The sequence below is a fragment of the Schistocerca nitens genome, chromosome 1, assembly GCF_023898315.1.
Source record: "Schistocerca nitens isolate TAMUIC-IGC-003100 chromosome 1, iqSchNite1.1, whole genome shotgun sequence".
In the NCBI taxonomy this organism is placed as follows: Eukaryota; Metazoa; Arthropoda; class Insecta; order Orthoptera; family Acrididae; genus Schistocerca; species Schistocerca nitens.
Window position 1 is genome coordinate 55,916,348 of NC_064614.1, and position 13,861 is coordinate 55,930,208.

The following is a 13,861-nucleotide window of genomic DNA, read 5'->3' on the forward strand; positions in this document are numbered from 1 at the left end:
AGGATGTGTGGACTACATGAAGGGATGTTAAATTGAGTATAAGAACGGAATTGGACAATTTGCTTTGTGAAAGTAAAAGCATACGAAGTTTGAATGACTGTATCGAAGTATAGTAATGGACCATAGTGCTTGCTCTAATATCTCTGAATGACGAAATCACGAACATTTTAGCTGTCGTAATTGCTGACAATAATTGTAGGATCTACCCTCCTTTGTCTATGTACAAAACGCAATCACTGACAATCATTTAACTATTATTAAATGTTGTTAACAAAAAACTAAAGTGATTTCCACAATAGCGAGTGTATTAGTCAATGAAAAAGATAGGCAAACTGCAAACTGTATCTCTGGATGAGATAAGGTTCGGTTATGAAATATTACGAAGTGTAAACTGTTACTTAAAAGCTATTTATCGTTTCATTTCCAATCGGACAGAAATAATACAAAATCACAAATAGTGCAGATAAATAGAGACATCGGAAACAGGAAGTTTGAAATAATAACTAACATCCAAAGACGTTATTAACTATCTTGTATTCGGTACGCAGCAACAAATGAAGTGTGATCGAGTGTGTAAATAGTCTACATTAATTATTATTATGAAAACGCGAAATTTAGTCGCCATTACAGTGAAGATATTTGTGGCAGCTCCATATGATGTGTAGATATAACGAAAGTCAGGCATATACAGTAGATAAGAAGATCAATATCTTACATCAGAGAAGTCGACGACAGCAGATCAGCGGAGGGCGACTACAGATGGTAAGTATTGCTCTGAATGATAGTTGTGTGTAGTGCTACCATGCTTGTGTTTGACCTCTGTAGTCAGAGATCAATCATTTAAGTAAGATTTCAGCCATTCATTTGGCATATCTAGCACATAATAACAATCAAGTTTGCTTAAGACAAATGACTGACCTTTACATTTGTTATATCTAAGAAACAACCTGAAATTTTTGAGTGCTCTCTAACTGTATTTAAGACGTTGTTGACAAGATTAAAAGCAGCAGTCTCAGTGGGATGCTGTGCTCTGGAACTATGTTGGCATACTGGTAATATATTAATATAATTGAATAAAATTTTTTGTCACTTTAAAGGATTATTTACCACAACGTAATTGCAGCAATCAGAGTCATTTATGGTTTATAGAACACACTTTTCATGATTCTAAGAATAATTATTTGACTACCTGTCATCGTAGTATGTGACATTGTTACTGACTAAGTTGCATTTTCTGTAAGCAAGTTCTGGATTAAAGAAATACCTAAACGAAAAGGCCTTGAAGGATTTGTTGGAAATGCTATCAGCTACATCACAAGCACATATTTCCAGGATCATAGATCTGCAGATCATTGACGAATTAAATTGTATTAATTTATCATATTTACTGAAGCTGATATGAATTCTGAGGAATTCATCAAGTCTGCAGATATTTGTTGATAATTTTGATAGTTCAGGAATCAGATCCTCGGTTCGATTTTCCAAACTTCGTGAGTCAAATTATAATGTAGTAATTTTTCATCTCTGTTATTCTGTATGATCATTTTCCAGTATAGCTTTAAATTTCTTTTCTTCCTGTCGTTTCTTATATTTTTTCATGGTTATATTATTCAATTCATCATTTCAACAAATACACAATTTGTTATCATCTTAGTCAGCTTTGTTATAATAAATATATTTCTATTTTATCTTTGATCAGTTGGTAATACTATTTCTATCTGATTGTGTCTACAAACTTTGTCAGGTTAAAGTTCTTTTTTAAAGTTAGAACAGATCATTGTGCATCTAGAACATTTGCACATTTGCATCAGTTGGTAATACTATTTCTATCTGATTGTATCTACAAACTTTGTCAGGTTAAAGTTCTTTTTTAAAGTTAGAACAGATCATTGTGCATCTAGAACATTTGCACATTTGCATCAGTTGGTAATACTATTGCTATCTGATTGTATCTACAAACTTTGTCAGGTTAAAGTTCTTTTTTAAAGTTAGAACAGATCATTGTGCATCTAGAACATTTGCACAACTTTGTGCAACTATTTAGGAACATTGCAGTATTGCCTATGAATGTTACCTTTGGTGCCATTTACTTTTATGTGAATTTCACTTGTCGAGAATCATATGGAAGTAGTTGGTAACAATAAATCAAAGCTGATTTATTTCAAGATTCACCAACTAGATTAAGATTATGATTTAAAGTCATTATTCATCATGCTGCTTCTGACACTATTGTTAATGTATGCACCTCTTCACGATTACCAGGGATAATGTATACACCGATCAAAATGTTATGTGTATTCATTAAGATTAGAACTATCGACTGAGACATAACAAAATACACCATTCAAGGCTATTTCATTCTTATTGATACCAGAGGTACTCATAAAACGGTATCCATAAAATAATAATATTACTTTTTATTACTTTTTATACAGTAGTGACAAGTGAAGAAGTATGCTGGTCCGGGACTCAAACCCAGATTTCCTGCTTTATATAAGCAGTCGCCTTAATTGCTTCATATACCCAAGCACGCTTTCTGATTAACCCAAATTCTCATCTTGTCACATACTACTTACATAGCACTCCTTGTCAACCATACCCATTGCTCGCCACATCACACTAGAGTTCCCCAAGAGTTTGGTATAAAGGGCGCATGTGCACTGAAATGATCTTAATGGCCATCAAGATATATATATTTATATATGTGTGGTGTCTGCTCTTTAAAATACATCTGGAAGAACAGACACCACAGATACACGAAAAAAATTGTTAGCTGAACTAAAAAAAGGTGTTCACTAATATTTGAAAAGACCAATTACAGGGCTACAGGGTTGTAATCTGACATGTCCTGGGAGTCATATTTCTTATACAGAGTTATTACTTTCCAATACCCCACATGTATGAACTTAGAAATTGTTACCAGAGTCAGATGCTACCTTGACTCTGACACACCTCTTCAAATCAAATGTTGACACACTTAACACAATGGAAATATATTACCTGAAATGTGGTCCTACCAAGAGATCGTAAAGTGGATAACTGCTATACAATCAATTAAAAACTATATCTTAAAAAAACTGATAATAAAAATGTAATGACATGAATACTCTCTACTTTAAATGAAATTCAAATCAAAATTAACTGGTGATTTATTACAAAATTTCATACACAATAAAACCAACAGATTGACAGTACGAATCTAACATGATAAACAGTTAATCAGCGCAGGTATGAAGTGCTGGAAAGGATAGTGAATTCGAGCTATGTATTTCCTCAATGATGTGAAAAGAATCCCACAAATTTTTGTAATTGAAATCTAACGTCACTGTGGAGTTGGTGCACACTTATAAAGTGGTAAACTTCCAGCTAACGAGCTGGTGCTCCACAATTTGCTCACCAATCTGCTGTCTCATTGAAGGTGGAGATGTGGGTCAGCACAAGATCTTTGCCAGCCCAGAATCTGTGGATTCTAAATTATCAACACGATGTCCCAGTGTAGAACCCCAGAATGGTCACCTCCTTAATGATATGGTATGTGAAGTGGCCTGTAAGATGGCCGATCTCAGAGTCTTTGAACATGCGACCTAGCACCTAACTCCCCCATTTGTGGTGGTACCACAGCAAACACCAATCAGGCAAAATGTTGTTTACAGCTGTCAAATGGACTAAAATGCAATGTTAAACAATTTCCCACCATGCAGTATATCAAGTAGAGGGCCAATCAGCGCACACTCGCCTCTAACAGTTTCTTGCAGAAATTCCCATCTGACATCAAGAGGCGATATGTGAATCAGAAAGTTGTTTATACAATTCAGAATTTTCAACCCACCAAGCAAACACGATGAGAACTCCACCAGGTCCCGTTCCCACTGCAGTAAGCCCAGCCTCTTCAAGAACAGTGAGGTCTCTCCAGATGTTATTGGGTGGCGAGCCAGCCCTTAAGATCCAAAATCTCCTAGTCAGACACTGAACAGTACCATATGCCACAACACCTAAAATCCCATCCTTCTTTGAGTGACATTTGAGTCCTACAATCCTCACTAGAAAGGCTGTACCACCCACGTTTCCAGGGACTTAATCCTCTTGGTGGCGAATGGACTGCCCCGCTGTTCCCAAGTGTTATGTGCCTCAACCGCTTCCCAACTCCTGGGGAAATGATCTGCAATGTTTCCATGACTTTCCACGAGTTCCTTTGGCTGAAGCGACGTAAGTTGAAGAATTTCTAGAGTGTGATGCTGTTGTTTGACGATTATGTGTAAAAAGTAGGTTAGGTTAGTGTTGTTTAACGTCCCGTCGACATCGAGGTCATTAGAGACGGAGCGCAAGCTCGGGTTAGGGATGGATGGGGAAGGAAATCGGCCGTGCCCTTTCAAAGGAACCATCCCGGCATTTGCCTGAAACGATTTAAGGGAATCACGGAAAACCTAAATCAGGATGGCTGGAGACGGGATTGAACCGTCGTCCTCCCGAATGCGAGTCCAGTGTGCTAACCACTGCGCCACCTCGCTCAGTGTAAAAAGTATCATTCATACTAAATTGTGGTATCATTAATCAGAAATTGTATGGACAGGAAGCATAAAGATGCATAAACAGACACATACTAAACAATTGCAGTGATACAAACAATTACGAGTGTTCTTCAAAGACTCTAGTAGTCAGAAATGTGAGCATGGTAATTCATATTGATACATGTAAATAACTTGTTTAGACATGAAAGTATCGATCATTCTTGACTAAGTGAGACACACAAACATATCAAGCACTGGGGGTAAACGAGACATATGAAACACAAAATAATAAGCTCTCATACAGATTACTTAAATATTTAGGTTGTTATTATGAGCCATGAATAAAATTTATATTGATCCAAAAAGATTTAATGTGCTGCACATTTAGTGTTTGAGACGTCAAATACAACTGGTAAGTGTGATCTATGATAAATGAACAATGAATGGGTTACAGATAGAGTTTTAATACTAATACATAACTTACAAAACAAGTTCTTTACAGGACTTCATACAATGTCTGCTGCAACCAACTATGTAATCTAATCTAGGTCTTTTGTCTGAGAGCTCCAAACAAGAGACACAGGGGAATGCAGTGTCATTTGGTTACACATTAGGGTGTGGTTCACCACACTTGACCATCTGGTGGACGTGATACATTGGGTGTGTTTGTACAGGGGGCGTGGTAAGCCAGTGGCGAGTGTGTCGATGAGTATGACACCAATATGAGGTCCATTGCCTTCACCATCTGTTTCATCAGGTGCTTTAGACTGTTTGGCAGGAGGTACATCCTGGACCACAGCCGTCATGGGCAGTAGCAGCATTTGCCAGTCTGCCTCCACTGCTTCTTGACAGCCAGCATGAGTTTCAGTACAGCTATCTGGCAGCTGTTTTGTATGGCATATGGACTCTCTTCCAGGCAGTATGTTCCTGTGGTGTCAAATCGTCTCTACCGAGATAAAGAGTTGACGAAGGCTCATGCAAGAGCAAAAAACTGTTAGAACTTATTACAGTAGGGTCCACAACATGTGCACCCTATCTAATGACCTGGAATATAAGGTAATTTGCTGATCGACGGCGACATGCAGTCGATAACATGGATTCGGTCACTTAAAGACAGCAATGTGGGCGTCTACAACTTCGGAAGACACAGTGCCGCAAGGCTACAGAGTGGCTGATTGACTGCTCCCTAGGGAGAAAGGGAAGGCACATTTGCAGCATTAGGTTGCCATGCAAAATATGAAGCTACTGTGTTCTCGACAGTACACGACAGGACAAGGAGGCATGGATTAGGTGGTTGACTCTTTCTCCATCAACTCACCAGTGTGAACATCTTTTCTGGCTGCAGAGCCAATCTCCCTGTGGAGCTAGTCGACTCTTGTGGCTCTAGCATGGTCAGAGCAGCCAGGGAAAGAGCCCTCTCATCTGCCATAAAAACTTTTCACCTTTTGCCCACAGTTATAAATCACTTGATAGGTAATAAAATTAACCTCAAACACAAACTGAAATCACATCTGCTTGAAAACTCCTTCTACTCTGTAGAGCAGATTTGCAATGCGTAGTAGTGTGATTTTTAAGGTGATTAGACGTCCCATATTAACAATGACAGACCTTTTTTCCCTCTGTTCTGTCTTTTTGTAAGGTGGAATGGACGCCAAAATGTGCAGCTTCTGTGGCAATGACTAATCGGCATTTTCTTCTTAGGTCTTCCCCATCAGGATGATTAGCACAGTTCACCATTTTTTTTCTGTCTTCGGCCTTACTCTTGAGAGTGGTGTAGGTGGTGCAGCCGGTATGACCCATGATCTGACTGATGTATTCTAGTCTTGGTCTGCCTCTTGTTTTTTCCCCTTCTACTGTCCCTTCAATGATACTTTTAATGATACTATCATGTCTCAACAGATAGCTGACCTATGTGTCCCTTCTGCATTCGATCACCTTCCTTCCCCCACTCTGTGGAGCACCTCTTCGTTTGATATCTTATCTAGCCAAGAAGTCGTCTGCATTCTGAGGCGGCCTGCAGTATCCTTTCTTGACCTTCCATCTGATGTACTTTTACTCCTAGGTAGGCAAAGGATTCGATGGTCAACAGTCGCTCACTGTTAAGTGAGAATTTGACAGCTGTGTATTATCTGCTCCCACAAAAATTTTTGTTTGGCGCTATTAATTTTCATATTATAGTAAGAGCTGAGGATGATTTCCGTCTGGACCAGCAGCTTTTCTAATTGTTCTGCATCTTCACTTAACGCTGCAGTATCATCAACAAATCTCAGCATGCCCGCATCTCGTGGTCGTGCGGTAGCATTCTCGCTTCCCACGCCCGGGTTCCCGTGTTCGATTCCCGGCGGGGTCAGGGATTTTCTCTGCCTCGTGATGGCTGGGTGTTGTGTGATGTCCTTAGGTTAGTTAGGTTTAAGTAGTTCTAAGTTCTAGGGGACTGATGACCATAGATGTTAAGTCCCATAGTGCTCCGAGCCATTTGAATTTTGAAATCTCAGCATGTCTATTTTCTTCATCAATTTGAATTACTCCTAGAGCTCCTAGTATCTCCTTAGTTTCATCCATTGGCCTCTGCATCTACATATACGTGATTACGGTGCTATTCACAATTAAGTGCCCGGCAGAGGGTTCAATGAACCACCTTCTAGCTGTCTCTCCACCGTTCCACTCTCGAAAGGCGCGCAGGAAAAACGAGCACTTATGTTTTTCTGTGTGAGCCCTGATTTTTCTCATTTTATCGTGATGGTCATTTCTCCCTCTGTAGGTGGGTGCCAACAGAATGTTTTCGCAATCGGAGGAGTAAGCTGGTGATTGAAATTTCATGAGAAGATCCCGTCGCAACGAAAAACGCCTTTGTTTTAATGATTGCCACTCCAATTCTCGCCTCTGAATGTATCTCACACGGGATGATCCCTCAAAAATTCAAAATGTTCTGTTTTGCATCAGTTTAATGAAAAATTTAAAAATTATAAAAACTGACAATGAAAAGCGCTGTCTATATTATGGGTCCATAATACATACACGCCTGAAACTGCGTGGATATTTCGCTTAGAGAAGTGCAGTTGTGGACGACAGTTGAACTGTGCTAGTCTGTGCTATCAACTAACAAATTGTAATCAATTGCATCTGATGTGAATACCGCCAATAGTAACGAAAACTGTAAATGCGTATATTTGAGCGTTAGTCAAAAGAAATTCATTACAGTTGTGACTTTGCTAGAAGACCATACTGTGTTCCTCGTTTGTGAAACAATAAAATATCGTGAACTTTTGTGAACTGTGAGCTCTAAAACACTTGAAATTCATAATTTACCACCGTTGGAATAGCCACACACACAAAAAAAGAAAAAGATTCCTCACTCAGATATTCGATGCAATAAATACGCATCTACTTTCAGCATAAGCCATGAGAGGGGGATGGGGGTTGATCAGATATATCACAACGTGTAAGCTTCTTCTAGCACCAAGTTGACCACCTTTTTTAAAGCGAAAGTTTAAGGGAACAAGATATGAAATTAACAGCTCTTGAAGAAGGTTTTATTTACCATACTGTCCACCACAGCCAGGCTTTCACATGAATTGAATGTGCTGCTAAACTTATCAACTGTGCTTCAAAACAAAAATTTACTTGTGGCTGCAGCAAAACGAAGGCAGTTATATTAAATGTTTGAACCCCTTTTGCCATTTCTCAATGAGGATCTGACTTACACAAAACTAATTTTGTTTCAATAATGACTGATGCATTAAACCTAAACGACATAAAATATCTCCACTGCTTGTTAGGTTTCATTGAGGAGATGCACGGTAAAATATTGGACCTGAAATCTTTGCCTGGAGAAACTTCAAATTTCATTGTCACATTTTTCAGTGAATTTTTGAAAAATAATGTTGTTGTTGTGGTCCTCAGTCCAGAGACTGGTTTGATGCAGGTCTCCGTGCTACTCTATCCTGTGCAAGATTCTTCATCTCCCAATACCTACTGTAACTTACATCCTTCTGAATCTGCTTAGTGTATTCATCTCTTGGTCTCCCTCTACGATTTTTACCCTGCACGCTGCCCTCCAGTTCTAAATTGATGCCTCAGAACATGTCCTACCAACCGATCCCTTTTTATAGTAAAGTTGTGTCACAAATTTCTCTTCTTCCCAATTCTATTCAATACCTCATCATTAGTTAAGTGGTCTATCCATTTAATCTTCAGCATTCTTCTGCAGCACCACATTTCGAAAGCTTGTATTCTCTCCTTGTGCAAACAATTTATCATTCATGTTTCACTTCCACACATGGCTACACTCCATACAAATACTTTCAGAAACGAATGCCTGACATTTAAATCTATACTCGATTTTAACAAATTCCTCTTCTTCGGAAATGCTTTCCTTACCATTGCCAGTCTACATTTTATATCCTCTCTACTTCGACCATCATCAGTTATTTTGCTCCCCAAATAGCAAAATCCATTTACTACTTTAAGTGTCTCATTTCTTAATGTAATTCCCTCAGCATCACCTGATTTAATTTGACTACATTCCAGTATCCTCGTTTTGCTTTTTGATGCTCGTCTTATATCCTCTTTTCAAGAGCCTATCCATTTCGTTCAACTACTCTTCCAGGTCCTTTGCTGTCTCTGACAGAATTACAATGTCATCGGCAAACCTCAAAGTTTTTATTCCTTCCCTACGGATTTTAATTCCTACTCCGAATGTTTTCTTTTGTTTCCTTTACTGCTTGCTCAATACACAGATTGAATACCATTGGGGATAGGCCACAACCCTATCTCACTCCCTTCCGAACCACTGCTTCCCTTTCATGCCCCTTGACTCTTATGACTGCCATCTGGTTTCTGTACAAATTGTAAATAGCCTTACGCTCCCTGTATTTTACCCCTGCCACCTTCAGTATTTGAAACAGAATATTCCAGTCAACATTGTCGAAAGCTTTCTCTAAGTCTACAAATGTTAGAAATGTAGGTTTTCCTTTCCTTAATCTATCTTCTGAGATAAGTTGTAGGATCAGTATTGCCTCACGTGTTCCATTTCTACAACATCCGAACTGATCTTCCCCAAGGTCAGCTTCTACCAGTTTTTTCATTTGTCTGCAAAGAATTCGTTTTGCAGCTGTGAGTTATTGAAATGGTAGTCCACTAATTTTCACATCTGTCAACATCAGCTTTCTTTGGGACTGGAATTATTATTTTCTTCTTGACATCTGCGGGTATTTCGCCTGTTCTATGTATCTTGCTGACCAGATGGTAGAGTTTTGTCAGGGCTGGCTCTCCCAAGGCTATAAGTAGTTCTAATGCCGTGAAAAATAATAACATAAAAGAAAAAAAATTGTTGTTTTTGCAGATAATATGAACTCCAGTTGTGGAGGTGAATCTAGAATCGTTGTCAACAGAGTCTTCACAAAACAGAAAGGAAATTTAGGTTATAACTTCCTTGGGATGTTTTGTTCTGTTCATGTAACCCACAATTCTATCCAGATGGCTGATGAAGTCCTTCCTATTGAATTGAAGGTATTGTCTAAAATATATTCTTATTTCTTTGAGTGTACTATAAGCACCGAAAATCTTATAGAATTTTGTAATTTTATCAACCAGAACTACATAAATGTGTTACACTATAGCAAAAATTGGTGGCTTGCTTTCTTTCCTGTGGTTGAACATCTTCTGACTACATTTGGTCCTCTGAAAACTTTTTTGAATCTCAAAATATATGTTCATCTGTTATCAAATAGCTCTCTGAAAATCCTTTATGAAAAGCCCAGCTGTACTTTCTTGACAACCAACCATGAACTTTTCACATTGCAGATCAAAGAACAGTGGATGAAACAATTACAGTTTTTGAAGTAACTTCTATGTTAAATGATTTCAAAGCTAATTTGGTTTCCAAGGGTGAAGACTTTCGTAACTTGACCTGGCAGATCAATTCTAGGTAAATTGGTAAATGAGGGTTCATCATCAGAGACTGTAAAATTTGAATAGTTTGTCCAGTATATTATGTAATCACACCTACATATTTAAGTAAGTGACTAGAACCCACTGAGAGTTTGTGTGACTGCAACTGGGTAACAATTAAGGCAGGAGTACCCCGGTGGAAAGATACACAAAAGACTGAAGATTTCATTCATGAAATGGCTCCTTAGACTATAATAGATATACTGGTCTGTATGATGAGAATGTGTATATTGAAAAATATATATCACCGAAATTATTACAAAAATGCAATATGGAAGGAAACATCACCTAGTGCCAGTAGGGTAGAAATTATTTCACCTTGCAATATGAACAAAGTCTTATAAAAGACTTCTCTTGAAATATAATTTCTTCTTTGTTCACATAGAACTAATACCTCCAATGAATAAGTGTTTTCTCATATGAATGGCGTGTGAACAAATCAGAAGGACACTCTTTCAGTACTGATTTTGAAAGCTGTGTTGAGTTATAATGTAAATTTTAATCAGAAATATCGTGGTAAAGTGGACTTACTGAAGGGGATCCATTTATCAGTTAATTATCAATGGGGAATGAGTCCTGCACATATAATTCTACAGGATTGTTTGGCTGGAGAGAATCTGGAGCTACTATATATGTAAGTTACATTTAGTTATTCAATTTTTATTAATGTCTAAACCTTCGTATTTATGATGAAATACATTTATGCATTCTTTTTTGTCCCTTGTTTCATTGAGAAAAAATTTAAATGTCCCTTTTCTAGTTTCAAAATATGATCACCTCAGTGATTGTGTGTGTGTGTGTGTGTGTGTGAGAGAGAGAGAGAGAGAGAGAGAGAGAGAGAGAGAGAGAGAGAGAGGGAGAGTGAGGGAGAGAAAGAGGGAGAGAGAGAGAGAGAGAGAGAGAGAGAGAGATGAATGGAAGGAAAAACACACTTAACAAATTATGTAAATGATCAACACATTGCCATATTTTCTTCTGAGAAGGCACACTGTAATTGTGAGGGAAAGTTGCGGCTTACCATCAATCTTGGTTCTTGTATTTAGATAATTATCTGTCACCTCTGCAAAAATGTCACTGTGTAGCACAGCAAACGTCGCATCACTGAAAATCTCTTTCTAAGTGGTTTTAAAACTTATTTGACAGTATATTGTTTTGATTAATAAGAATTTAGTCATGAAGATAGAATTGTTACCAGTACACCAAATTACTTGCCCCTTTATATACCACCATTATTGAAAATTTCATTTTGATACCTAGCATCATTTAAAATGTTGAATCTTTACTCTGCATAAGGCAGCAACATCTTATTCTTGCATACAACTGAATACTTATTTTTGAGCAACATTTCCACTTTGATACATATGAAGAATTGAAAATAGTTGTTTCTGCAGTTAAAAAGACTTCTTATGTCAGAGGACGACTGTGAACATGTGTGTATTTTACTCCTTTGTGTGCCCGAGTTACGTTTATCAGAAAGTTCTGCAGACCACTTTTACTTTTAGAACTGCTCTTAAATGAGCTGTCGGTAGCAAATTAATCAGTGAATAGACAAACTGTTTGGCTTCAGTTAACTTTCCCAAATGGTTTGCAAGTGGATGCATGATGTATATGTGCAAAGTCTACTCATAGTTTTAATTACTTTGTTCAGCAGAATGGACAATTTTTACCCAAGGGAGGAGTTACTGCAAAACACTGTTCCATACATCATAAGTGGGCGAAATTTGCAAAAATGTTAACTTCTCGATCTATGTCCCAACAGCAACAATTATAACCTATCATTTATGCTGTTTCCTATTTTAAGATGACATCAGTAACTTGTTCAGAATTTTCTGTCTCCTTTATTGTTTATTCTTGGTGCATTGCATAAAAGTGGTTGTCAGATCATAAATTTAAAGGTATGGGGTTCAGTTCAGAGTACCACTTCGAATTTTTTTCTCTTGGCTATTGATTCTTTTAAATCTGTTAGTAATTTGAGCACGTAAAAATACTAATTTTTGGTGTGGTTTGGCTGTATACATTACTGGGCAAGTCACTTCAATGATCAGAAAAATGCAAGTACATATGATCTCAAATATGACAAGCCCTGTAAAGCACTATGGTTTTCAAACCAAATGAGAACAGCTTTACCTCACAATATATTAAATGGAGGTGACTTTTTTGGCAATGCAAACATGGATTAGAAGGGTTTGTGAAGGTTTTAAGCTAGAAAATTTGTTGTAATATGCATAAACTTTTGCAAACACCCTATTTAGTATTTTGTGAACTGATGCTCATCTACAGATCTTGACAAAAATATTTGTTTCATACACAAAAATATGTAATTCTGCCAACTGACTAAAATAAAACAGTAGTTTGCTAATATCAAAGAAGACCAGCAAGGAGACAATGATCAAATCCCACAGGGTGCCCACTACAGTTTGTCTCCATAAAAAAGATGTGGTGTTCCTCACTAAATTCCTTGCACAGGCTAATGTAACTTGGTGTAGGATCTTTCTTACAAGTGAACTACATTAGATACATGCATGTTAACTTCATAACAATATGACTTTTCTAGAAGAATGCAGTGATTATCATAGCCAAATGCCTTTGCAATAATGACATCAGTTATTGATTTTCCTACACGTCTGGTACAGGAAAGCAGTGTAATGATAGGTAATGTTTTCATAGACCAAGATAAATTTTATCAAATAAAAAAATTTCCTGTTAGGAATGGTCTGTCTGATCATGATGCACAGCTAGTTACAGTATATTGTATAGCTCCATACAGTAATGCAAAACGATCCTGCAAAATACTGCTTTCCATTGCATTGAACAATTCAGAATTTTAGGGAACGCTTGCAACAGTTAGACTGGGATGAGGTGTACAGGGAACATGATGCCAATTTAAAATTTAACTTATTTCATGATACCTTTGTGAGCATATTTGAAAACAGTTTCCCCAAGAAAACATTGAAATATAATTGTCAGAAACTATGTAAAAAGACATGGCTTACTAAAGGGATAAAAATATCTTGTAAACAGAAAAGGGAAATGTATCTTATAGCTAGGAGGAGTAATGATCCCAAAACAGTGAAACATTATAAAAACTACTACAATGTATTAAGAAAAATTATTAAAAAGTCCAGAAGTATGTGCATTATGTCTGAGATTAGCACATCTGATAATAAAATTAAAACAATTTGGAATATTGTGAAAAGGGAAACAGGACAACCAAGAGCACAGGAAGACTGTATTTCTATCAAACACAATGAAAAGTTTGTTAACAGGAAGTCAGAAGTAGAACACATTTTTAACAGTCATTTTTTAAGTGTTGTAGAGGAAATAGGTTCCAGCTACTCATTAGAAAATGCAAGGCAGTATACGGAAGAGGCAGTACCTATGCAATTTGATAAAATTGAAAT